The sequence below is a fragment of the Castor canadensis genome, chromosome 6, assembly GCF_047511655.1.
Source record: "Castor canadensis chromosome 6, mCasCan1.hap1v2, whole genome shotgun sequence".
Taxonomy (NCBI): Eukaryota; Metazoa; Chordata; class Mammalia; order Rodentia; family Castoridae; genus Castor; species Castor canadensis.
In genome coordinates, this window is record NC_133391.1 from 8,632,859 (window position 1) to 8,659,759 (window position 26,901).

At 36.6% G+C, this 26,901-nt stretch overlaps 1 pseudogene; it reads right to left on the reverse strand.

Moving 5' to 3' along the window:
* Positions 1-1,628: 1,628 nt before the first annotated feature.
* On the reverse strand, positions 1,629-7,975 carry LOC109677100 (vomeronasal type-2 receptor 116-like; annotated as a pseudogene).
* Between the last annotated feature and the right edge of the window lie 18,926 nt (positions 7,976-26,901).

The window sequence follows — 26,901 nt, forward strand, 5'->3', positions numbered from 1 at the left end:
CAGTTCTTCAGGAATCTGAGGTTGGCAAGAGTTTTTATTCATAGACAAACACAACAAAGGGTCTTTTGAAAGTTTAGTTTATGTGACATGTGCATGGTCCACTGAGTACCCAGATAGTTGATCAAGCACTATTCTAAATGTGGCTGTTTCTGAGTGATATGAATATATGAAAGTACTGAATGAGAAAATCAGTTGGCCTTTTTAGTGGGGGTGGGCCTTGTCTAACCAGTTCAAGACCAGGGTAGATGAAAAGGGCTAAATAACATGTAGTTCTTGCCTGACAGGTATTAGCTACAACATTGTATTTATCTTGCCATTGTCATGAACAAATTTGTTGACTCTTACTGTTGGATCTTGAGCAACTTTTTAAACTGGAATTTACACCATGTTCTCACCTGGTTTCCAACTTGCTGATGGTAGGTACATTTGGGACTTCTCAACCTGCATAACTATTTGTTCAGTGTGTGTGTGTGTGTGTGTGTGTGTGTGAATGAACACTCTGTTGGCTCCATGCCCCAGGTGACAATAGGGACAAGTGTCCTGGCTTTGACTCTTAAACCCAAGTTTTTAGTTGGAAGAAATTTGTCTCTGTGTAATTTCAGTTGAGGTATTCACAAAATTTAGGGATACTGGACATAACTATCGTTTTGTATTTTGTCATCACTGTACTGGGGGATGTGGCTCAAGAGTCATACATTCAACTGCAGTGCTGAAGACACTGGGTCCAGCCCCCAGCTCCACACCGGGAAAGAAAGCTTAGCTGCAGAAGCATGAAAACACCACTCATGGGAAAATAACAAACCCTGAAAAAGAAGAATCATGGCCACTGTTCCAATATCCCTAGAAGATTGTAAGAACTCAGGACTATCAGTGGCCAATTTCCAGTTGAGCTAACCTTCCAGGGGGTCCTTACTGCATTTCCCTTTTAGAAGACCATATTGCTTGTTGCTCAGTGTAGGCCTCAATTCTGTGTTTATAAAACTAATTTATATGCTACATCAAGCTAACATCAATTTATAGAATGAGGCAGTGTGTCATTAAGGAAGAACTCTCTGGTTGTCACTTTGATTAGAATTTGAAGCATTTCCTTTAGAAGCAGAGTTGCCTATTCCTTCACTATGCAGACAGGCACTAATAGGAGGGAGGAAGACCAGGCCAGCCCAGGAATAAAGTGCTATACTGTCTCAAAAACAACAAATGCAAAAAGGGATGGTGGTGTGCCTCATGTGGTGGAGTGATGCCTGGAAAACACCAGGCATGGAATTTTCCACTATTATCAAAAAATTCAATGAAATATATCAAGGGACATTGAATTTCATATATTCTAAAAATTGATGAAAATAAATTGAAACACCAAATGGCAGAAAACATCATTGTGGAGATTAGAAGTCTAAGCCAGTAATATTTGCAGAGACTTTGCAGAATCAATGAGACAAAGCAAAACACAAAACCACAATGCAATCCAATCTTTAAAATGAGATAAATGCAACATATGGAAATTCTAAGCCTGTTAGAAAAGTAGTATGTGTTTTCATTACACTGAAGTAAGTCACAAATTATAATCTCATATCTAACTGCTACAATGGTGTAGCTTTATTTTTGATTCTTTGTTTAAGATACACATGAGTTTAACCTTCAGAAACTTCATTGTACATACAATGGGTTTTACCCCTGAAGCTATACAGAATGTTTCTCTCTGGCCCTAACAAAATAATGTGGCATTTATGAGCAAAGATGAAGCCTAAGATCCCTGCACTAGAGGCCAAGATGGAGAAGACCTCCACGGCTACCATGACCCTTCCCTTGGTGCTGTGGTAGACAGGGAGGAAGGTGACCCAGACACTACAGAACACCAGCATGCTGAACGTCAGGAACTTGGCTTCATTGAATGTGTCAGGAAGGTTCCTTGACAGACAAGCCACTGTGAAGCTCCCCAAGGCCAGGAAAATTAGGTATCTCTGGATGCAGTAAAAGGCCACAACTGATCCCTTGTTACACACGATGATGATGTGGCTATGTTCCGAATTTGTGTCTGTGTCAATGAAGAGTGGAGAAGTTCCAAGCCAGATTCCACAGGGAGTCTGTTGGATTAGTGTGCAGATGGTAATAAGGTAGCTAAGTGCCCTTGATACCAACAGCGACCTCGTCCTATTCCCTGGAAAGGTGACATTGAATGCAAGAATCACAGTGAGAGTTTTGGCCATGACAGTGGAAGTAACCACTGTGAATACAATTCCAAAAGTGGTCTGTTGGAGGATGCAGGTGGCCATGGTAGGATGGCCATTGAAGAGCAAGGAACAGAGAAAACAGAAAGTGAGGGAGATGAGCAGAAATGTAGCTGAGAACCTGGCTATTGTCTTTGACAATGGAAGTGTCTCAGTGTTTCACAAAAGGTCACAAGAACAACAGTTATGAGTACATAGAAGATCACAGCCTTGCAGGCCAGAGCCAAACCTAAGGGATCTTCATAACCCAGAAAGGTCATAGATTTTTGGAGGCAGTGGTTTTGGTCGCTGTTGGCATACTGATGATCTGGACACTTCACACACTGATCCATGTCTGGTGAGGAGTGCAGGTTACCATTAGTCAAGGTTCAGTTTTCACACCTCCCCTACAGCACAATGGTAAACTTTTCAACTTTTGTTGCTTTAGATAAAAATAAATTCTACACAGCAAATAATTCTAACTGAACACTTCCCATTTTTGTTATTGTGGCACCAAGAAAGTTACTTTAACTTCCTTAACTTATCTGACATATTCATGACACCATTTTCTAATTTTCAAAAACACTAAAGTTATGCCTAGCTCACCAAATTAAACCTCTGTAAACTAGATCTTGTTTTATTCACATAATCCTCAAATTTATTTAGAATTATGTTCCCTTTTATTATGACATAGATAATTGACAAATTCCCTGAAACAGAGGCAATCAGTAACACTTTTTAACTGGGTGAAGAAGTCGCAACATCCTGCATCTCATTGTCATTTTCACCATATGCATGTTCTAGTTTGGAGTACCTTTGCACTGAATCAGTACATTTATTTGTAGGGTTCTGGCATATTTCCAGTATGAATTTGTCCTCCCACAATCATATTTCAACCTGCACTAACTCCAGTCTATTTGTCATTATTCTATGTATTTTTTTAATGTCAAGAGTCTTTCAAAACAATCATTTTTATCCCTAGGTAGTATATACATTAAGATATAGTAATGTAAAAAATTCACTTAGGACTTATAACTGCTATGCAGAATATAATACATTCATACACATTAACCTCATATTCCATCACAAGTAAATTCAAGGTGAGATTCACAATTATATATAAACACTACCTTATGAACATATTCACGTTATGTGTTCTGTTTCTGAAAACTATCTTTGTGCTTGGTGCACGGGACCAAGGCTGAAATCCAAGCTACTCAGGAGGTAAAGACAGGGTGGATTTCATCTCAAGGTCAGCTAGGGAAAACCTCAGATCCTCTGTCAACAAATAATCTTGGAGTGGTGTTGGCACCTGTGTTCCCAGTTTTGTGGGCTACTGTTTAGGCCCATCACAGTGCAAGGAAAAGCATGTATCTATCTACAAATTAACTGAAGCAAAAAAGGACTGGGATTATAGTTCAAGTGATAGAGCACTTGCCTAGCAAGACCAAGGTTCCGAATTTTGACTCTGGAACCATTAATCAATCAATAAATTAATTAATAAACAATGGTTGTCTTGGCCTGGATCCCAGCAGAAGGTGTATTGGAAATTGTTACATTGAGTATTTTTGTCTCTTTCTTGTTTCACCACTGGACTCCAAAATGTGAAGCTCTTTTTTGAGATTCTGTAAATACATTTTATTGGATTAAGACAATTGACATCTGCTTACTTAGTAAGACCAGTTCTATTACTATTCATTTTAAGATACAAATGGGTATGGTATTTAATTATACATTTTTCTAGAGTTGGTGATATTATTATATGTTTGAAAAAACTAGTTCAAGTCAATAAACTAGTTGAGATAGAATTGAATTCCATTGCATATATGAAGTCTGGTTATTTGAATTTTCCTTAAAATACCTTGAACAAGAAATACGATTTTAGTTCAAGAAGGAAAATGTCCAATATACTTCTTCTCTTCTATATTCTCACATATGGGGAACCAAGTTCACCTGTTCTCATAAGATAAATTTTATTGCCCCATTCTTCTTATTCTCTGAAGGAGTTTAAGAAAATGAGCATTTTTAAATTCTTGAAATTTTAATAAATTTCACCATGATGTTCGTGATGATCATAAAAATAGTCATAGATGATTCAATTATGGTTTTTACTTATTACATATATTCATCCATGCAGGTTTCTGTGTGGTGCTGGGGATTGAACACAAGACCTCAAGTACCCCATACCTTGGCTCTATCCCTGTGATGTACACTAACCCTTGAGATGTTCAATTCCCCCTCCTGACAGTTTTTAAGTCCAATGACTGAGATTTGTGATTTTTATTTATAAATTCTGTTAATTAAGTTCTTTTGTTATTTTTTTGGTTTTTTTTCAATCTTGGGGATTGAATTAAGGGCTTTATGCTTAATATCAATGTGAACTTGAACCATTCCCCTGTGCCCACTTCTTTTTTAGTTTGTTTTACAGACTGGGTAAGATGCTAACTTTGCATGGGCTGGCCTCAGACCATGATCATCTTACATCTGCCATCTGAGTAACTGTGATTACAGGCATGCAACAACACATCCACATATGATGTTGATGTAATTCTGCAGAATTTCACAAATGATGTATTGTTACAAAGTTTTAATTTTCTTGCTGAACACTCTTTTTAGGGTTTTAATCACATTTATTTATATTAGAATACACCTTAACATTGATATTCCTTTGTTGTATTGTCATTAAATATATTTTCTTGTTGTATTGGTTCTCTTGTTTCTTTGTTCTAAGGTTGCTTTTCCATTTCTAGATTGTGATAGGTACTTGTATACATACAATGTCTGGCATTCCTGGTTAGATGCTTGAGTATTTATTCCATCTCCTCGAGTCCATTCATAATATTTTCATTATTTATGCCTTTATTTAAGTTGTTTTTTAACTGTGGGATGTGTAAACAAGTATTTGCGAATATACTTATACTTATACTTAACTATAATGAGTGAGTCTGAGAATGAGATAATTTTTAAACTCCTGGAAAAACCTGGTAGGTATGTATTTTATGAATGAATGTAGAGATTCAAATATCAAATGGGTTCATTAACACCTAAACTGGAATTAAATCAAATCATTTATATAAAGTACCCACTACAGTCTCTAGCAGGACATAGGTACTCAAGGACTTCATTGTCTTTTTTCTTCTTATTTAAAAAACTGTTTGTGAAATGCTTACTCTATCATAGTGAAAACATTTTCCATGTAGGTTGTTGAGGCCACTTATAATGGAAAACATTGATGTGGAATAAAAACGCATTTCTTTTTGACACATTGCCCCTCGTATTCAGGAACACATCTACTCAGGTCTAGTTATCTCCTATAAAGTAAAAAAATGTATACTTCCTATTGTGCTGTCTGAGAAATTGTCACAAACTACTTATTTTGTCTATGAAATCAGTTCACAAAGAGACGTCCCTGATGTCATGTACCTTCCAATGAAAAAGCCTTTACCTGAGAAGGGGAAAACACCATCCATTTTCCATTTCCCACTGTTTGCATTTGGATTTGATGAAGTAGCATCTCATGAAGGGTGTGGGCCACAGCATACACAGCATTGTAAATATTGTAACTCTCTTCACTCATGGCTGTTTCAAAACGATTCCCAGGCAACCAGTCTAAGGAGGCATCGTGTGGACAGTTCTTAGAAATTCCACACTGAGACTCAGAAAATGAGCTATTTAAAAACACAGTAGCTAGGTAAAAGTCTTCTGGGTATTTGGAAGGGTTAACTGTCTGGACAAAATTTCTGAAACCAGAATTGTCTCCATGGTGGTGTGGAAAAATAAAATGTCCATGGAATGAATCTGAAATGATATATATATTAAACTTGTTACATCCCATTGAGTATTCATGACCCAGACTTTGCCTATCGTAAAGTATGCCTAAAATCATACAATAAACCTTGCAGGTAATCACTGACATCATAAATGGTGATCACATTTGTTGGTGATTATTAAATCTGGTAATATTTTGACCAGGCATTTGGGAAAAAGGACACTATGGTGACTGGGATCATTTCCACAAAGACTACACAGATTCTGTGCTTGTCCATCTCTTTTCTCATGTCTGAGAGAATCTGAAAACCTCTATGGTCTTCTGAAATGAAGAGCCCAACCCAGGTCCATCTGAAACGAAGCATCAGTAGACCATGCCAAGAACCCAAGATGTTTCTTTGGGAGCCATCTGATAGAGAGATGTGAACTTGTCACGGTCACTCATGATAGGATCAAAAGGCCCAAAGGTAAGCTAAAGGGAGAAGGAAATTGGAAGCCACATGAAGAAAAGGACAGTCAAAAAGTACAATCAGATGCCCGGTATGCACTAAGCATGAGTAAAAGAGGTAGGAAGTAAGGCTTGCTCACTGCACTTTATGAGAACTTTCTGGAAAACCATAGGTCAGTCGCAGAAATCTAAGAAAGCCCTATGTCTGATCCAACTTCTCCCTCTTCTTCATTCCAAACAAAAGGAACATGGGTGCTCTGCAAAGTCTATAACATTAATAATGGAGTGCTTCATAAAACAAGACTCCTACTTTTGTTCTTCCCAACAACTGAGAATTGCACCAAAGAAGCCATGGTTTCATCTATGCACATGCCACCCACACCCTTACCTGTGGAAATTTTTAGAGTTCCAGCAGTGTCCCAATTTGGGCAAATACTGCACAGGAAGATCCTGTAAGTGCTGCTATAGACGTGCTCTCTTTTCTACATGTGTAATTAGGAAAAACTTTGTCAGGCCCAGAAAGCCAAAGTAAGGAATTCTCTAATGTCCTCCATTCAGTGTGTGGGACAAAATAAATATCAAATCCCAGAGAAATGTTCTGTAGAAGAGGGGAGTTCTCGTTAATCCCCTCAATGGCAAAAACCATGGCCAGTACAAACTGGTAGTTCCTTATAAAAAGCCTGGATAGAGACCATTGTATTCTCCATTATAAAGAATTAGTATATAATACGTTCAAAACCAAAGCAATGACTTTGGTGGATTGAATGTGTGTGTATGTAAAATTAATATGCTACATAATCAGTGTCTTCTTCTATCCATTAAGAATATGTGCTCTTCTTTAGGTTTAGGTAAGGTCATAAAAATAATCTCCTATAATGAAATTCAAGTCCTTATGTGGACAGGGATAGAAAAAGAGAGGGTATGGAAGAGGGTGAGAGAAAGAGAGAGGGGGGAGACAGAGAGGCATAGGGAGAGGGGGAAAAGGAAGGGAAAAAGGAGAGGTCTGTAGAGGGACAGGGAAAGGGGAGGAGAAGAGGGAAGGGAGAGTGACAGGTAAGTGAGAAGGAAGGAGAAATGAGTTTTCCATCTCACTGGAAATTTTGTGGTGCATTATGCTCCATTTTTCTTGTGCCACATGTGAAAAATGTGTGTTTGCTGTTAAATCACCCAATATCTTATGGGACTATATGAAATCACAACTTCTTAACATCTACCTCCTCCCTAGGAATACAAATTTGGTTTTTGCCTGCTAACCACTATCTGAGAATCTTGTGACCATGAGACTTGAACATGGTCAATAGTAACATCAGCCCAGCGGTCTTCTTTACAGCCACTACTCCAAATTCAGCCTCCTTAACATGGTATAAGACAATGCTTATAGTGAATAAGGCCGGATAGTAAGATTATGATTTTTATTCAAGAACTTATTCCTACTGTGTTAATTTCAAACACTGGGCTGATATAAGTCACACTGCCATCCAGTGCAGAGCTTCTAGAATACTTGTACTATGTTGGGAAGATATGTAGTGCCAGTATCTTGAATTTACTACCGCATTTCACATCATCAGTGGTTGATGGCAGCAATTTTGGGTCTAAGTGAACTTCAGCAATAGGAAGTGAATAGAAGAGTGAGCCTTGGTCATATCTCAGGGTTGTGTTAGTATTGGTGAGCAAGTTTATTGATGTGACATATCCTGATCACTTTGGTGGCCATAGGAATTACAAGGAAGCTTGGAACTGGTCCAACCATAGTGATTATTTTCAGAAACAAGTAGCATCACACAGTTTATAACCTTAGACTAGTTACTATGGATGAGATATCTGGGCCTACCCTGTCCCAATTGAGAGGTTCCTATGTATATAGTACTCTCTCTATGCATTCCATTCTTGGGGTTTTCATTTTCAATACAGCAACAGATTATGTGTGACAAACCAGAATTTCCTGTGTGTCCATTCATTGTACAGTAATAATCTACCAGGAAATCATTCCCTGCAAACCTTTCCAGACAAATAGTGTAAATGACAACAAGCTAAGACAAAAAGTACCAAATTCTTAGAATTTCCAGAAACACCTGCCCAAATGAAGCCAGAAAAGGAAGACTGAAGCAAATAAATATGTGATACTTGAAAACCCAAATGATATCCCTTGTTAGAAAACATGAATGTTTTAGGAAGCCATGACCTCACCTAGTACTCCAAATGGGGTAACAGTATGTCATCAGGAACTATTTGGTAGGGGAGAAAACTCACAGAATTAAATGAGCTGTTTTAAGTAAACAAATTTCATCAACTGGAAGAAAACAGAGAAATGCTCCATTACTCTACAGAAAAACTTAATAAAAACAATAAAAGTATTAAAAATATTAAAAAGAATTTCTTGAGCTGATAAATACATTCAGCAAAATCAAAAAATGTGACAGAACTGAACAATAGCATGACAGATCAACAAAAGAAAGAACATTCTTACAGACAGGCTGTTTAAAATACACAATTGAAGGAAAACAATAATGAAGAAGTTCACAATGACTATGGCTTCTTTGAAAATGTATAAAACACCAAATGTTTGCACTATTGCATTTCAAGAAGAAGTTGAGAAAGACAAAAATGTAGGAAGCTTATTCAAATGAATAATAGCATTAAAACTCCTCAGTTTAGAGGAAGATACAAATATCTAGGTGCAGGTGGATTAACCATTCACAGGTAAGCAAAACCTAGTTTGCCAGAAGCATTGTATAATGAAGTTCTCACAGGTGAAAGATAAAGAGAAGTTTCTCAAGGTTTAAATAGAATAGTAACAAATAAATTTAAGTTCAACCCTGGTGGCCTGAGATGGGAGTTCTCAGAAGAAACATACAGCAAGAAGTGTTTCACAGTACTGAGGAAGAACAACAACAACAACAAAACAAAAACCTGTAACAAAAAGAGCTCTCCTTTAGCATTGAAGGAAGAATAAAGACTTTCCTAGACAAACAAATGTGAAAGAATGTATCAACACTAGACATGTTTTGTAAGAAATACTGTGGGGAAATTTTCACACACACACACACACACACACACACACATACATATATGTTGTGTATTGTGTATGCTCATATATAACTATACTTATATATATTCATATATATATATATATACAAACCTATCAGAGGGTTTTTATTATGACCTTCTGATATATTTATATGCATATTTATTGTATTAAACCCCTGCATTTCTTATGAGTATACAGTCTCTCATTTTTTTTATTTCTATGTTTGCATCAGGATTATATTAGTTTGTTAGTGTTAAAAGTACTCCAAAGAGCTTTTTTTATCAACTGATATTTTCATAATACCCATTTGGGTCACTAATTGAAATATTTCTGTAGACTAACCAAAAATAATGAGAACAGAATCAAAACCAGTAACAATTCTCTTAGCACAGAAAAGGACTATAAAAGAGGGTGTAAATGGGGGGGGGCTGCAACACACTGGGAAACAAGGTAGAACATGGCTATAGGGAAATCTGTTTAAACAGAATTAGTGGGAATGTGAATGGAATGTATTTTCCTGTTTAGAGACACAAAGTGCATGAATGGATACAATACAAGACCCAACTCTATGTTACTCTTACTTCAACTTTAATGATAAACATGGCCAGAAATTGAAGGAATGAGATATTATTACATGCACATGGAAGCTGTGATAAAGCAGGAAATATGATACTAACATCAGATAAAATACACTTAATTCAGTGCAATATAAAAGTATACAGAGGGTCATGAATGAAAAAGGAGTTACTTCAGCAAGACAACATTATTAAAAATTTATTCATCAAATATCAGAACACTCAAATATACCAAGAATATCTTAATGACTCTAAATTCAGAAAATCTCAGATTCAGATACTGGTAAATCCTTTCATATCCACACATAGCAATAGACAGACATCCAGACTGAAAACTCAATAGCAAAATATTCAGAGTTAAACTACATGCTAACCAAACCTAATTAATACATATCTACTTTACCATCCAGAATCATCTTCCAAATACACACTTTTCTTTTCAGCACTTGGAAATGTTCAAAGATGGATCATATCATAAAACATAGGAAAATGTCAAAATTAAAAAATATAACTATATGTAAGGCTTACTTTCAGGCAAAATCATAAAAAGAAGTCAACAAGACAAACTTCAAGATTGAAGATATATGTGATAATATAAAAACTACTTTTGAGCATCCAATGGATCAAAGGAAAAATCAAAAAGGAAATTGAAATATTTCTTGCAACAAAAGAAAATTTGCAACACCACACTGTATGATGCAGTGTAGAAGCACCAAGCAAAAACTTCATAGTAATCATTGCAAAAGTTGAAAAAAATTAAGAATAGCTGTAATTAATAACCTTTAACTCCCTCTTCAATGAATCGTAAAAAAGAACTCACTATATCTAAAATTAGTATAAGAAAAGAAATAATTATGATCAGAGAAGAGAGGAGTCAAATGGAGACCAAAAAAATATAATGACAAAGACATCTTCATAATTTGAGAAGATCCTAGATTAAGAAATGGACACAAGAATGAAGTAAATAACACCAATGATGAAAACCTCAACAGAAAGAGAACAGATCAATAATGATCACAAGGAACTATATGCCAATAAATTGGAAGTCTAAAAGAAATGGAAAAAAATTAGGGACATACATCTTACTGGAAGTGAGTCAGAAAGACATAGAATTCTTTGACAGATGAACAAAGATGGAAGGAAAATAGAAAGCCTCCTCAAAAAATAAAAACCAAAGACTTAATGGATTTTCTGATGAATTGCACTAGTCATTTAAGAAGAGCAAAGTCACAGGTACATCAGTGTAAAGAGCTCTAATGGGCTATTTTACAGTCTGATGACTATAAATTATAATTATGCACTTTCCATTTCAAAAAGATAGAAGAAAATATTTTGAAAGTTTTGAGTACAAAGAATGGAATTCTACTCACAATACTTCAATAGCACAACATAGTATAATGAGGCAAATGGCAACAAAGAAACCAAAAGTCCAGTTTTGTAAACAATAAATGCTCTTAGAGACACAAAGGGACAAATGAAGTAAAAAATCAATTTCACATAGGTGTAAAAACATCAGTAACATTGAGGAGAAATTCAGCAAAGAAAGATTCTGACAAAAGAATGAACTGAAATGTTGGAAATGAAAAGCTCAATAGAAAACACCTGGAAAGCATCACCAATCTATGATCAACTCCCAGACAATAATGATTCAATGAAGAAATGGGCAAGTGACATGACCAGAAATTTTCAAAAAAGAAACAGAATTTCCCAAAAATACATTAAGAAGATCTCAGTGACCAGGCTTAAAGGAAATACAAATCAAACCACATTAAGAATTCACCTTACTCCTCTTAGAATGGCTATCATCAAGAACACAAAACAACAAATGTTGGTGAGGATGGCAGTGGGAAAAGGAACTGGAAACTGTTCCTTGGTTCAATAAACTAATAAAAGAACTGTCATAAGAACCTGCAATACCACTCTTGGGCATACATTCAAATGACTGGAAATCAGGATACAATAAACACACTGCACACTCATGTTTAATGCAGTATTATTCACAATGGCCAAGCTATGGACACAGTTCCAATTCTCTACAACTGATGAAAGGATTAAGAAAATGTGCTATTTATACAGCATGAATATTTCTCAATCATACAGAAGTATAAAGCATTTTAATTTGCAGGTAAAAGGATGGAACTGGAGAGCATAATGATATTCAAAGTAAGCCATGTTCAGAAAGGCACAGGTCACATGTTTTCTCTCACATGTGGAAGATAGGTCCAAATACAAATACTAGCAAGCTGTATGTATATTCAATACATATAACATCATTCAAATGTGGGACTGTAATAAGTCACTAGGGAAGAAGGAAAGGGAAGAGAATGATAGGGAGTGAATAGTATTGAAATACTTTGCGTCTGTGTAGGAAAAAGACACAATGAAACACACAGTGTTTCAATGAAATAGAAACTACTGAAGAATACAGTGTGATGGATAAAGGACAAAGAAAAGTAATAAATGGTGTTAAACTCAGTAAATTATGATATATTTAGAGGCAGAATACTAAGGCAAGCTCCCCTGTTCAATCAAAAGACCCTTAGACAGTGAAGGTCAGGAATGTAAACATGTTGTTAAGGGAAAGATGAAAAAAGTAATGGAGGTTGAACATGGCTGATGTGTATTCTACACATGTATGAATATGGAACAATGAAACCTGATGAAGTCATTTAAGAACAGGGACAGTTAACAGAAAGAATAAGGGAGGGGTTGAACCAAACTGGGGTACATTGTGCACATATATGGAAATGTCACATTGAAATCCCATGTACAGCTACTAAATAATAGTAAAATGTAAAAAAAGAAATGGGTGGAATTTCAAATGAAATTATGAGTTTACTAGATTCACATAGCCCTAAATTTTAAAAAGCTGTCATGTTAACTAAGGCAATACTGCAGAATATACTAACAGGAATCCTAATCACAGATAAAGAAGAAATATGGTCAAAATCAGTACTGTCAGTGAAAGACTAAATCCCAGGAGAAGAATACACAATCAAATGAGAATTAAGGAGGAATCACACATGGTGAATTTCATAAGGTACCAAACTTCAACTTGAATAAGTGGGAAAGGAAATAGATGTGAAATTAATGAAGTGGACTGTAAAATAACAATATAAATAATCATTGAAAAATACGTGGATCTTTACAAGACAAACAAGATTGACAATCTCCTATTTATACTTAGGAAACAGAAATAATAACACGCATTTTATCTGACCACAATGCATTAAAACTAGAACTCAACAACAAACACAAAAGCAGAAAATATGCAAATAATTGAAAACTGAACAACACATTGTTCAATGATCAGTGATTCATGCATGAAATAAAAGAGGAAATTTAAAGATTCCTGGAAGTTAATGAAGATGAAAACACAACCTACCAGAGCTATGCGACAGAGCAAAAGCAGTCCTAAGAGGAAAGTTTATAGCCATGAGTGCATATATTAAAAGGACAGAAAGATCTCAAATCAATGAACTAATACTACAGCACAAACTCCTAGAAACGCAAGAAAAGCAAATCCCAAACAAGCAGAGGAGACAAATAATAAAAATAAGGGCTGAAATCAATGGAATAGAAACAAACAAAACAAAAAACTGTACAAAGAATCAATGAAAAAAAAGCTGGTTCTTTGACAAAATAAACAAGACTGACAGACCCCTGGCAAACCTGACTAAAATGAGGAGAAAAAAACCCAAATCAGTAAAATAAGAAATGCAAAAGTGAGATAACAACAAACACAATGGAAAATCAGAGAATCATCAGAGACTAGTTTGAGAACCTACATTCCAATGAATTTGAAAATCTTGAAGAAATGAACCAATATCTAGATACTTATAACCATCCAAACTTGAACCAAGAGGATATTAACCACGCAAATAGATATCAACATGAAATTAAATTGAAGAAGCAATAAAGAGTCTCCCAAAAAAGAAAAGTCCGGGACCTGGTGGATTCTATGCTGAATTCTATCAGACCTGTAAAGAACTAATGCCAACCCTCCTTAAACTGTTCCATGAAATAGAAAGGGAAGGAATACCGTCTACCTAATTCACAAAAACAAAGACACATCCAAAAAGGAGAACCAAAGGCCAATCTCCTTAATGAACATCAATGCAAAAATCCTCAATAAAATAGTGGCAAACCGAATCCAACAACATATCAGAAAGATTGTTCACCATGACCAAGTCGGCTTCATCCCAGAAATGCAGGGGTGGTTCAACATACCCTGACCTATAAATGTAATACAGAACATTAATAGAAGCAAAGACAAAAACCACTTGTTCATCTCAATAGATGCAGAAAAAGCTTTTGAAAAGATCCAACACCACTTCATAATAAAAGCTTAAGAAAGCTAGGAATAGAAGGAATGTACCTCAACATTGTAAAGGCTATATATGACCAATATATATATATATCCAACATCATATTTAATGGAGAAAACTGAAACCGTTACACCTAAAATCAGGAATGAGACAGGGATGCCCACTATCCCCACTCCTATTCAACATAGTCTTGGAATGCCTAGCCAGAGCAATTAGGCAATAAGAAGAAACAAAAGTAATACAAATAGGTCAAAATATCCCTTTGTAGATGACGTGATCCTATATCTCAAAGTCCCAAAAAACTATACCCAACAACTTCTAGACAGCATAAACTTCAGCAAGGTGGCAGGATACAAACTCAATTTACAAAAATCATTAGCTTTTCCATACACCAAAAATGAAAAATTCAGAATGAATTTGTGGAAATAATTCCATTTACAATAGCCTCAAAAAAATCAAAACCTAGGAGTAAAATTAACAAAGGTTGTGAATGACCTCTACAAGGAGAACTGCAAACCTCTGAAGAAAAAGATTGAGGAAGACTACAGAAGGTAGAAAGATCTCAAGGGCTCATAGATTGGAAGAATCAACATAGTAAAAATGACTACACTACCAATCTACATGTTCAATGCAATTCCATCAAAATCCCAATGACATTCATCATAGAGATTGAAAAATCTATCTTAAAGTTCATTTGGAAATACAACAGACTCCGAATAGCCAAGGCAATACTCAGCAAAAAAGAGCAATGCTGGAGGTTTCAGAATACTCGACTTCAAACTATATTACAAAGCAATAGCAATGAAAACAACATAGTACTGGCACAAAAACAGACATGAAAACCAGTAGAACAGCATAGAGGACCAGGATATGAATCCACACAGCTATGCCCACCTTATTTTTGACAAAGTTGCAAAAAACTATGGTGGAGAAAAGACAGCCTCTTCAACAAATGTTGCTGGGAAAAGTGGTTATCAGTCTGCAGAAAACTGAAACTAGATACATGTTTAACAGCCTGTACTAGTACCAACTCAAAATGAATCAAGGGACCTTAATATCAGACCCAAAACTTTGAAGTTAGTACAGAAAAGAGCAGGGAATACTCTGGAAGCAATAGGTATAGGCAACAACTTCCTTAATAGAACCCGAGCAGCTCAGCAACTAAGACAAAGAATGGACAAATAGGACTTCATAAAATTAAAATCTTCTGCACAACAAAAGAAATGGACTCTAAACTGAAGAGATCATCCACAGAGTGGGAGAATATATTTGCTAGCTATAATCAGACAAAGGACTGATAACCAGAATATACAGGGAGCACCAAAATTAAACTCCCCCCAAATAAATGGACCAATAACGAAAGGGGCAACTGAACTAAACAGAACTTTTTCAAAAGATCAAAATCAAATCGCCCAAAAACACATGAAAAAATGCTCAACATCTCTGACCATAAAGTAAATGCCAATCAAAACCACACTAAAATTCCACCTCACTCCTGTTAGAATAGCTATCATAAAAAACACCACCAACAAATGTTGGTGAGGAGGTGGGGAAATTGGAACCCTAATACACTACTGGTGGGAATGCAAGGCAGTACAACCACTCTGGAAAACAATATGGAGGCTTCTTTAAAAACTAAACATAAATCTGCCATATAATCCAGCAATCCCACTCCTTGGGATATACACAAAGAAATGTGACTCAAGTTGCTCCAGAGGCATTTGCACACCCATGTTTCTTGCAGCACTATTCACAATAGCTGACTTATGGAAACAGCCAAGATGCCCCACTACTGATGAATGGATTAAGAAAATGTGGTATTTATACACCATGGAATTTTACTCAGCCATGGAAAGGAATGAAATCTTATCATTTGCAAATAAATGGATGGAACTGGAGAACATTATTCTGAGCGAGGTTAGCCAGATTCAGAAGACCAAAATCGTATGTTCTCCCTCATATGCGGACTTTAGATCTAAAACAAATGCAGTAATATTATTAGACATGGGTCACATGCTAAGGGGATGAAACATACAGGAGGAACACAGAAATGTAGGAAACCCAAAACTTGAGAGTGTGTGACATGCCCACTGCAGAAGAGTGAATGTAGTAACCTTAAAATAACAGAGGTCACTATGGGAAGGTGACTGGAAAATAGTGAAGAAGTCTGGAAGAGATGAATCAATTTGGGTTGAATACACTTGTGCATGGAAGCAATGATAGGAATCTCTCTGTACAGCTATCCTTATCACAAACTAGGAAAAGTGCTATGTCTTTCTTATTACTTCTTATGTCTTCTCTTCAACAAAATTAGAAAAGAGGGCAGAACAGATTATGCATAGAAGTGATGGGGTTTGGGGAGAAGAGGAAGGGTAGGGAGAGCACAGTGGAAAAATGGCCCAGACAATGTATGCACATACGAATAAATGAATAAAGGAAAAAACAAAAGAGGTTGGAACTTTACAAGAAAAACAAGATTGACAATTCCATATTCATACTTATCCTTCCCATAAAAGAGAGAGAAGAATCTGGTAAATAAAAGCAATGATGAAAAAGTGGATATTACAATTTTGGATACCACCGAAATGCAGAGGATATTTTGAAAAGTGTACTAAAATAAATTTGACAATTTAACAAAATGGATAAATTTCTAGGCATGTAAGACAAAAAAATAGAAAGAATAGAATCTAAAACACCCAAACAGATTTATATTGCTCAATGATATGAAGCGCTAAAAAACTTCCCAATAAAGTAACACCCAGGACTGGATTGATACACTGCTAAATCCTCACAAAACTGAAAAAACGAAATAACACCAATGGTTCTCAAACAATCCTGTAAATTGAAAGGGAAAGAATGATCCTGAATACATCCTACCAATCCAGTATTAACCTGTTACCAGAACCAGAAAAGGACAAAACAAAATAGGAAATAATACAAAAATATCCTTGAAACATAGACACAAAAATTGTCCAGAAATTACAAATAGTAATCAACAAAACATTTAAGAAGCAAGAATAACAATGCTACATTAAAACTGACTTAAACTATAGTACATACTCACAGTGACAAAAACAACATGCATCAGAATAAAGACCATAATTTAAATAACATGGGAATTTAATATCCATCTGCAATTTCTTAGTCTATTATATATGCAATAAACTAGTAGTAAAGAAAGAATGAAAAGTAAGAGTAGGTAGCATTATTTTGCAGAAGATGAACATGTTCACCTGGAAATTCCAATGAATACATGAAGAGGCCACACAATCAGTATAGTGGTACCAAAGCCAAACAAAGAGAAAATGTGCAATTGCCAATTACTCAAATACGAATCAATCACATAAAGCCTAAGGGGGAAATAGGAATACTGTCGCAATAGACATAGTACAATGTAACTGGCTCCTCAGACCAACTGGAAAACCTTGCCCAGGAAAACAAATTATTTTTTAAAACTTATAAACTTCAATGGATATGACCAAGTTCTATTAAGGTTAGCAAAACTGAAAGGAAAAGTTGCTCAAACGTGAAAAAGTCCATCTACATAAGTGATTTATAGATTCATGGTAATGTCTTCAAAATTAATGATATTTCAAAAACCTAACAGAAATGCCTTTGTAAGTTTCATTGTAAAGAAGTGTTGGAATTTTTTTGAAGATAAGTAATGTTTAATCTAATAAAAATTGTATGAAATATTTATATTTACTGAAATATATAACATGGTACCCATTAAATGTATAATTCAGTTTTTATGCATCAGTTACACAATAATGTGAAGAAAATATATAAAAATGGAAAATCTGACATTCTTCAAAGTACTAGTAAAACAATCACAAAAAGTTCACAAAGTTCACTGAATTCTCTGGCAGCCCAAGTAATCATGAACAAAAGATGAGCGCTGAGAATATACTACTTGAATCTATGAAGTCATGTAAAATTATTAGGATAAAACAAATTGACAGCCAGGCAGCAGTGGCTCAAGCCTGTGATCCTAGCTACTCAGGAGGCAGAAATCCTTAGCACTCAGTTTGAATCCAGCCCTGATAAACAGTTCCTGAGACCCTATCTCAAAAAAACACATAACATAAACTAAAGGGTTGGTGTAGTCACTGAAACTGTAGGCCCTGAATTCAAACCATAATAGGGCAAAAACCTCAAAAAACCAAAAGGTTATTTGCATAATTGCAGACACACACACCAATGGAAGATTGAAACACCCTGAACTACCCCATGCATTTCCAATCAACTGATTCACAAGTATGTGGCAAAAGCATACCTTAAAGAATAGACATTTTATTTAATAAGTTCTGTTGGGAATACTAAATGCTTGAAAGTGGACCCCCATCCCTCACCAAATACAAAAATAAACACAAAGTTAAAAACCTATAGTTTAACACCATAAAGTGAGAAACCATAGTCAAAAAACGTAAGGAAAGCTTTCAAGGCAAGGGAATGGACAGCAAATTTCAGAAAAAATAAAGAACTAAGAAATTCAAAACAAGTTAAACAAAAAGCATCATATTGAATGGAGAAGTTTCTTCAGAGCAAAGGAAATAATCACACAGAGAAGGGACAGCCTACAAAATGAGGAATCATGTTCTGCAAACTTTCATCTGAATGGAAATTCATATCCAGAGTGTATCACGAACTTGCTTAGAATCCCCCAAATAATTCATTATGAAGGCAATAATCTCTTTTATTACCTGTAAAAAAGACATATATTTGTGCAAGGAATTTAGTACAGATTAATTTAGTTTGCTCTCAGGGAATTTAAAATCATACCATAAACAGATATAAAATCTCCTCACTTAGAATAGCTAAGAGCTACAGTCTAATGTTATACAGTTATATTTGACAATATGTTGAGTTTAGAAATGACTACAACCTCCTTACCCCACAGCAAAAACACAATTGCAGTAGTACATGTATCAATGGAGCACATTCATAGAATAAAATATTCCTTACAATATTCAAGTAGTAACATATGTAACGTTTCTCTTCTCTAAGTTTAGGAGATTCAGAACAGACTCCTAGAAAACAGATTTCAAATTTTTCCAATTTCAAAGTAGAAAGGACTACTATAAGCAACACGAACCATTGTCAAATGTGTGGTAAATTCATCAGTAACAATATTCAAATGTTTTCTAAAATTGTGGGAAAAAATAAGTATGCCTGGGAAAAATTTGGAGACTAACAAAGATAAGCAGACAAACATATAGGCATGCAATAAGAGCTGTGTACTCATACCTTCCACAGCAGGGAAGAAACACAAATTCCTACCCCATCATCCCTGCTCCCAAATGAGTGCAGATACCACATGTAACACTCAACAAACAGCTCTTGAAAAGAGATGCAAGGAATCACTGCTTACAATCATATTTTCACTGCTAAAGGGGTATAAATACATTCCTAGAATTCCATGAAATTCTGCCTTAACAATTTATTAATTAGGCTTCTGCTGCAGACATGGCATTTGTTCATACCAAAGCCTGAGCACAGATATGTGTCCAAGTGAAGAAGTAAGAAATTGGAGGGGAAAAATCTCACAGGGTTTATCTTTTATTTCTGGCTATGCTTGCATTTCCAGATTTGGCACAGCATCCCAGCATGACACGCATCTTATTTGAAACAGTAACTGGATGTCTACACTCATAAGTGTTTTCACGACCATGGGCACAAGTACAGAACTTCTCTGTAGAGACATTATTAGATACACTTGTGAGTAAAGAAATCTTATTACTCCATTGAGCTACAAGAAATGAAACTTTGTTTTAGTCTCTCAATACACACTATATGCCATTCACTTGGACTATGTTTCTTATAATTATCTCTTAGTGTTAGCTTTGACTCGGACTCACTGGAGGAGTCCAATTGATGGTGGAGCAAATGCATAGGTTTCAGCCTTGTTATGGAAAACAGAAAAAGAAAAAGCATATACTTGTTCCTGTGGAAAGAAAAATACACCAAACCACAAAATAAGTTTGGGATGTTTCTGGGAATGTAGGGTAGGAAGGGCCATGTAGGGGTTATTATCAGCATTGGTCTATGGCAGTATTCATCCAGAAATCAAATACAAAAATATAACAGAAAGCCATCACTTACTTTGTAGAAACTCCTTGCTGGGCAGGATCACTGCTTGTGTCCTCTTTGACAAAAGGATAAAGTGGGAAGAACCCTGCAACCAGTACATCTCCACCTTTGTATATACTGGGTTTAGAGCTGGGAAAGCAGTCTGGATTACTAAATGAACTGAGATGGAGGGGAAGCTGGAGGAGAAGGAAAATAAAAATCAAGGGGAACATGTCTAGAAATGTACAATTCTGGGTGGAGAATAAAGAAATGATGACAAGATGCAAACACTAATTACTCTGATTTGGTCATTACAAAATGCATGCCTGTATCACCCTAGCTCACTCATTCTAGGAAGCCAGTATTGCACTCATTCAGATACCCAGTAAACATATGACAAAAAATGGAATTACAGACCAATATCTTTAATGGGTACAGATTCAAAGGTTCTCAGCAAAATACTGGTGGAGATAATTCAGCAACACATCACAAAGATCACAGAGCAAGACAAAATTTCTTTCATTCCAGGGATACAAAAATTGCTGGACATTTGTAAATCTATAGATGTAATACAGCATATAAACAGAAGCCAGACAAATTCCACGTGACCCTACCAATATGTATAGAAAAATTCTTTCATAAAATTCAAGACCTTTTCATGATAAAACCTCTGCAGAAACTAGGAACAGAAGGAATGTTTCTCAACATTACAAGAGCTGCATATGACAACCCGATAGCTGACATTATACTAAATGGAGAAAAACTGAAACCATTCCTGCCAAATTAAAGAATGAGACAGGATACCTACTTTCTCCACTCCTATTCAATATATACTTGGAATTCCTAGCCAGAACAATAAGACAAAAGCAAGATATAAAATGGATTCAAATAGGGAAGTTTAATTCCAGCTATCCTTATTTGCCGATGGCATGATACTCTCCATAAAGACCCTCAAAATTCTACCAAAAACTGTTAGAAATCATAAACGCTTTTGGCAAGGTAGGAGGATGCAAAATTAACATACAGAAATCAGTAGCCTTTCTATGTACTGACAATGGACACATTAAGAAAAATATCACTTCAAACATCCCATTTACAAAAGCCTCAAAAACAATCCAGCACTTTGGAATAAATTTAGCAAAGGAAACAGAAAAACTTTTCAATGAAAACTATAAACCACTGCAGAGAGAAATTGAAGACAACATCATAAGGTGGAAAGATCTTACATGCTTGTGGATTAGAATCAAAGTTGTAAGAATGACATACTACTGAAAGCAATCTACATCATCAAGGCAATAGCTACAAATTTCAATGACATTCTTCAAAGAAATAGAAAAATCAATCCTGAAAAACATATGGAAATGCAAAACACCTCATACATAACATTAACATTAAAAACAGCATGGTATTCTCACAAAACAGACAGAAGACCATTGGATTAAAATGGATAACCCAGAGATAAACCCATGCATCTAGAGCTTACCGATCTTTGACAATGGATACAAAAACACTCTAGGTAGTAGACAGCCTCTTCATCAAATGTTGCTGCAAAAACTGGATATCCACATATAAAAGACAGAAACTACATCTCTATCATTCAACCTGTACCAAAATCAACTTAAAGTGGATCCAAGACCTTAATATAAGGACCAAAACTTTGAAGAACTCCAGAAAGTGGTAGGAAATACACTGGAACATACAGATATAGGGAATGGCATTCTAAGTAGAATTGAAAAGTCTCAGTATCTAAGAGAAAGAACCAACAAATGGGACTGCATCAAACTAAACAGCTTCTGCTCAGCAAAAGAAACCACCACTAGGCTAAAGAGACAGGACAAAGAATGGGAAAAAATCTTTACCAACTACATTTGATAAGGGCCTAATACCTAGAATCTACAGGGAATCCAAAAAACATAACCTCCAAAGAATCAACAACTCAATGAAGAAAAGAGCACATGAATTTAACAGGTCATGCTTAAACAGTGATTCCCAAGACTATAGTTCAACATAAAATGATGAGGTTGTGCAGGTAACTTCTTAAAGGCTGACCAAAAGAACCAATTATGAAGAAGAAAGAAATGATGAAAAGATGCAAATACTGATTACTCTGATTTGGTCATTAAGCATTGTATGCATGTATCACTTTTTTGTACCTTGTAAATATGCAAGATCCTTGAGAGTCGATACAGAGACATACACAAATTCAAAAAAGAAAAATTGCATATGTAATCACAAAATTTCCTAGAGGAACTGTACAAAACAATCAGCTTCATGTGTGGGGCAAGATGGTAGACTAGAACCATCTTTTGTTTTCACTGCCTGAATGACAAGAATCAGATAACTAAGGGCAGGCTTTAATCTGAATAGAGAAAGAAATAACAAACACTGGGCATCAGAAAAGAAGAAACTGGTGAGATGGAAACCACAAAGAAAGGAGAAAAAAAAAGCAATGCAGAGCCATGCGATGCAACCACAACCTTAGGTGTGGATGGAAGATGAAGATGCATTCACAAGGGAAGCCAGATTGGTACACTTCTGAACCCCAAGGTAGATTTGGAAATTCAACCTGCACTTCTTTAAATCTGAACCCTTGTGTAGCATTTAGTGAGACTAAGACTGTCCAGGGTGAAGGCCAGCCTTAGCAAAGAAATACATTTGTCACTTCCCTTGTCTTGAAGGGCTATGGAAAGATGAAATCTGGAGGGAGGACCTATTGAGATTTAGCTACTGTGGGGGCGTGAAAACAGAGGAATCAATGCTCAGAGAGTTTTGGGAATCCCTGACATCACATTTGGGTAGCAGAGGGTCATGAATGTTGGGTATTGAGAGTGAGAGGGTGTGTGTGAACCATTAGAGAAGGTCAAGTAGCAAAGAGCTTTGTGAACAAAAAGCATGGTGGTTAGACATTCTTTCACCTCTGGAAGCATGTGAATCCCATAACGTGAGGATCAGGGGGAAACAATTCACTGAGTCTGCTTTGACTGACTTAATCGTGTCATTCAGAATGGGCATCCTGGATCTGCATGTTGCTTCTGGTGGAACAGAAAGCCCCAAGCCCAGATCCCTGAAATCACATGATATCCATGGCCTCAAAATGGAAGTGAATTTCTGGGCAGGGAATGAAAGTACATAGACTCTTTATAGAAATCCATTCAATCCATTGTTTGTTGCTAGGTGTGCTGAAAACCACCAAAATTTCCCAATCACATGATTTCCATGTCTTCCTTATCCTAACAAGGAAGTGAACTCCTGCACATGGATGGAAGCACTGAAACCAGCAAGTATGCTGGTTTGGCTCCTCAGGTACACCTCTGCATGTAGACAACTTAGTGTTCTGTCAACTTCTGTTACTCATTTGGTGGGCACTCATAGGTTTAGCCACACTTCATCCCTGGTCACAAACTGGGGACCTTGTGAAGCAAGGAAGATACTACTCACATGACAGGTTGTAAAGCTCCCTGTGGCTAACAGTGGCTCCAAGTACACAAACAGGGGAATCTTCTCTATTGAAAGCAGTCCACAGCAGACAAGTGACCCTTTTTCTAGAGACTCTCGGTGCCTTAGCTCAGTCTGACTCCTGTCAGGCCCAGTGTTCTGAGCACATGGGAAAACTCTTGGGTACTGAGCCAGGCCATAGACCACTGTTGTGCAATAGAGCCTCAATCTTGCCACTACGCTCTCCTGCCTGAATTCTGAGAATAGTTCAACTGATGACTACAGATGATGAAAACTTCCCGACAATGGGCTGGCTTCTGGTGCAAATTCTAATGCAGAAACTCAGGAAATATGAAAAAAAAAAAAAGAAAAACAGACCATTTGACTCATCCTAAATCCATATATGCAAAGCAACAAATACTATCAATAGTATGAAGAGGAAATCTGAGACAAAGAATGTTTTTAATTTTATTTTTTATTTTTCTGTTGTTCTGGGTTTGGTGTACATTGTGGATTTACAATTGTTATTACAATATGTCAAATTTATCATACCTGAATTCACATCCTCCATCATTGTGTTTTTCAACCCCCGTCCCCCACATTCTGGGAATAGAATGACAAGTCTCATTTGTCAATTTCCATACATGTTTACATAGTGTTTGCACTATATTCACCCTCACATGCCTTTCCCTAAACCCTCCCCCACCCACTAGTACCGAACTCCCAAGAAGGTCATTTTCCACCCTCCTGTCCTTCAATTTTGTAAATGAGATAAAATGAAATTTATGTTTGCAAAGGGACTTTCTTGATAACTCTCCATGTATGCATGTATTATAAACTAATTGCTTCATGTCCTTTGTATGGTGGCTTCAGCAAGTTTATAAATCCTATACTCATTTTGTATGGACAGTACATCAACCATATTCATCTTCTGAACTTCCATCTTTTATCCTCCCTTCACATGCACAAAGAAGAGTGAAGGGGAAGAAATCTCAGACAAGGAGTTTATCAAATGATTATAAGAATGATTAATGACATGAAAGAGGGCATGAACAAATGCAAAAATAAACAACAAGACAACAGGAGTAAAGACCTAACAATACTAAAAAAGTCAATGCAGAACATAAAAGATAAATTTAAAGTAATTATATAAAAATACTGATGGAAATCAAATTTAAATCTGAGACAAAGAGCTCCTGAAATGACTGGAACATTTGAAAATTGAGTACACCAGTGTCCAGGTCACCAAATGTCCCCCTCAGGCCTCCATACTTCTCTGAGAATCACCTGTGGAAAGGGGGCATCTTGCACCTAGCTGGGAAGCCCTGGGCTTCTTCTCCCTTTCACATTCAGGTAGAGGGAAGAGAAAGTGCCAAGGACCTGATGCAGGGACACACCAGGTAGTGATCACAGGAGATTGAGCTCTGAGTGAGGTGATATGGACATCACCTTGGGCTCCAGTGCATGTTTTTGTCATATGGAGGAAGTTGGTTTTCATGAAAATTCCATGATGCAATTTGCTTCTTCACAATGCCCATAGAATGGCTTGTGGGTGGAAAGTGGAGCAGGGGGGGAGCCAGGGTTCTGCTTTAGGAGAGGTATTTGTATAGTGCTATGTGGCCTGAAGATCAAGGTTAATGTGGGGTGCTGCCTGGTCTTCCAGATTAACCTGCTGTGTGACCCAGAAAGTTCTTTCCCTTCTATGATCCTCCCAGAGCTCAGAGGCCTAGAGGCCTTCATTATCCTTCTCAGACATATGGGTTATGAGTCTTAGTTCTGGTGTCCAGAATGAGGAGGCCACAATCACTTCATGCCCAAGCTTTTATCCAGGGGAGGGACCAGAGAGAGTGGAGCTCTGCTGATCACCTCCTATGTGCTGTACAGTGCAGATGGCAGTCATCCATCATGCATTTACACTTCACAGCCTCTCCTGCCACTGTCTAGTGATGAATAACAAGAATCATTTTGAGAGCACCTCTGGGTTCCAGTATCTAGTCTAACATCATGATAGGATTCATTTACTTAATCTTCCCAATAATGATGAGATAGATACCAGTATCACTCACATATGAGAGATGAGGAAACAGACCAGCATAGAGGTAGAGTAAACTGCTCAAGGTCACACAGTAGGAGCTGCCCAGTGGATGTTATATTGTGAAGCTGACATTAGTGGTCCCATTATAAAGACAGGAGAATAGAGTCTTGATAGCCATTAGCGTTTAGCAATTTCCTAAAGGAACTCACTGAGTTCCCATAGGCCAGAAGCAGAATTACATCTCTAACGCCAACCCTAGACCCCTATGCAGGCCTTTGCTGCACTTTTTATCCACAGCAAAATTCACCCAGCCTTGGCACCTCTGCCCAATTCTGCCTGCCCTTAGCTCTGGGAAAGGTGTGTTTTCCAGTGTCCATCCATGGTGTTGACCATGTGGCTTTTGTTGTGGAGTGAGCCCACTATGAATGTGGTTGAAGGGGACATAGCCACCACTGCAGAGATAACTATGCCTATTGGCTATGCATCACATCTCCCATGCATGAGATCAATGTGCTTGGATATCTCCCCAGCCATCTGGGGAGACACAGCTGTCCCTTGACTTTTTGTCGCCTGCCCTGCATCATGCATTTGCCTCTTCTTTGTAGGGAGAATCAATAACTGTTCAATTTCTTTGCATGTAATAGGACTATTTAGGTGTTTAATATCTTCTTGGTTCAATTTTTATTGATTATGTGCATCTAGCAATTTATCCATTTTATCTAGATTTTCCTGTTTATTGAATAGACATTTTCAAATACTTTGTAATGATTCTGCTGATTTCATTAGCATTATGGATATGTCCCCTTTTTCATTTCTGATTTTATTAATTTGGGTGTCTTCCACACTCCATTTTTTCATGTTGGCTATGCATTTGTTGATCTTGTTTATCTTTCCAAAGAACCGATTTTGGTTCATTGGTTCTTTGTACAGTTTGTTTGGCTTCGATCTCATAGATCTCACCCCTGATGTTCATTATTCCTCTCTGTCTGCTGGTTTGGGTTTGTTCTTTTC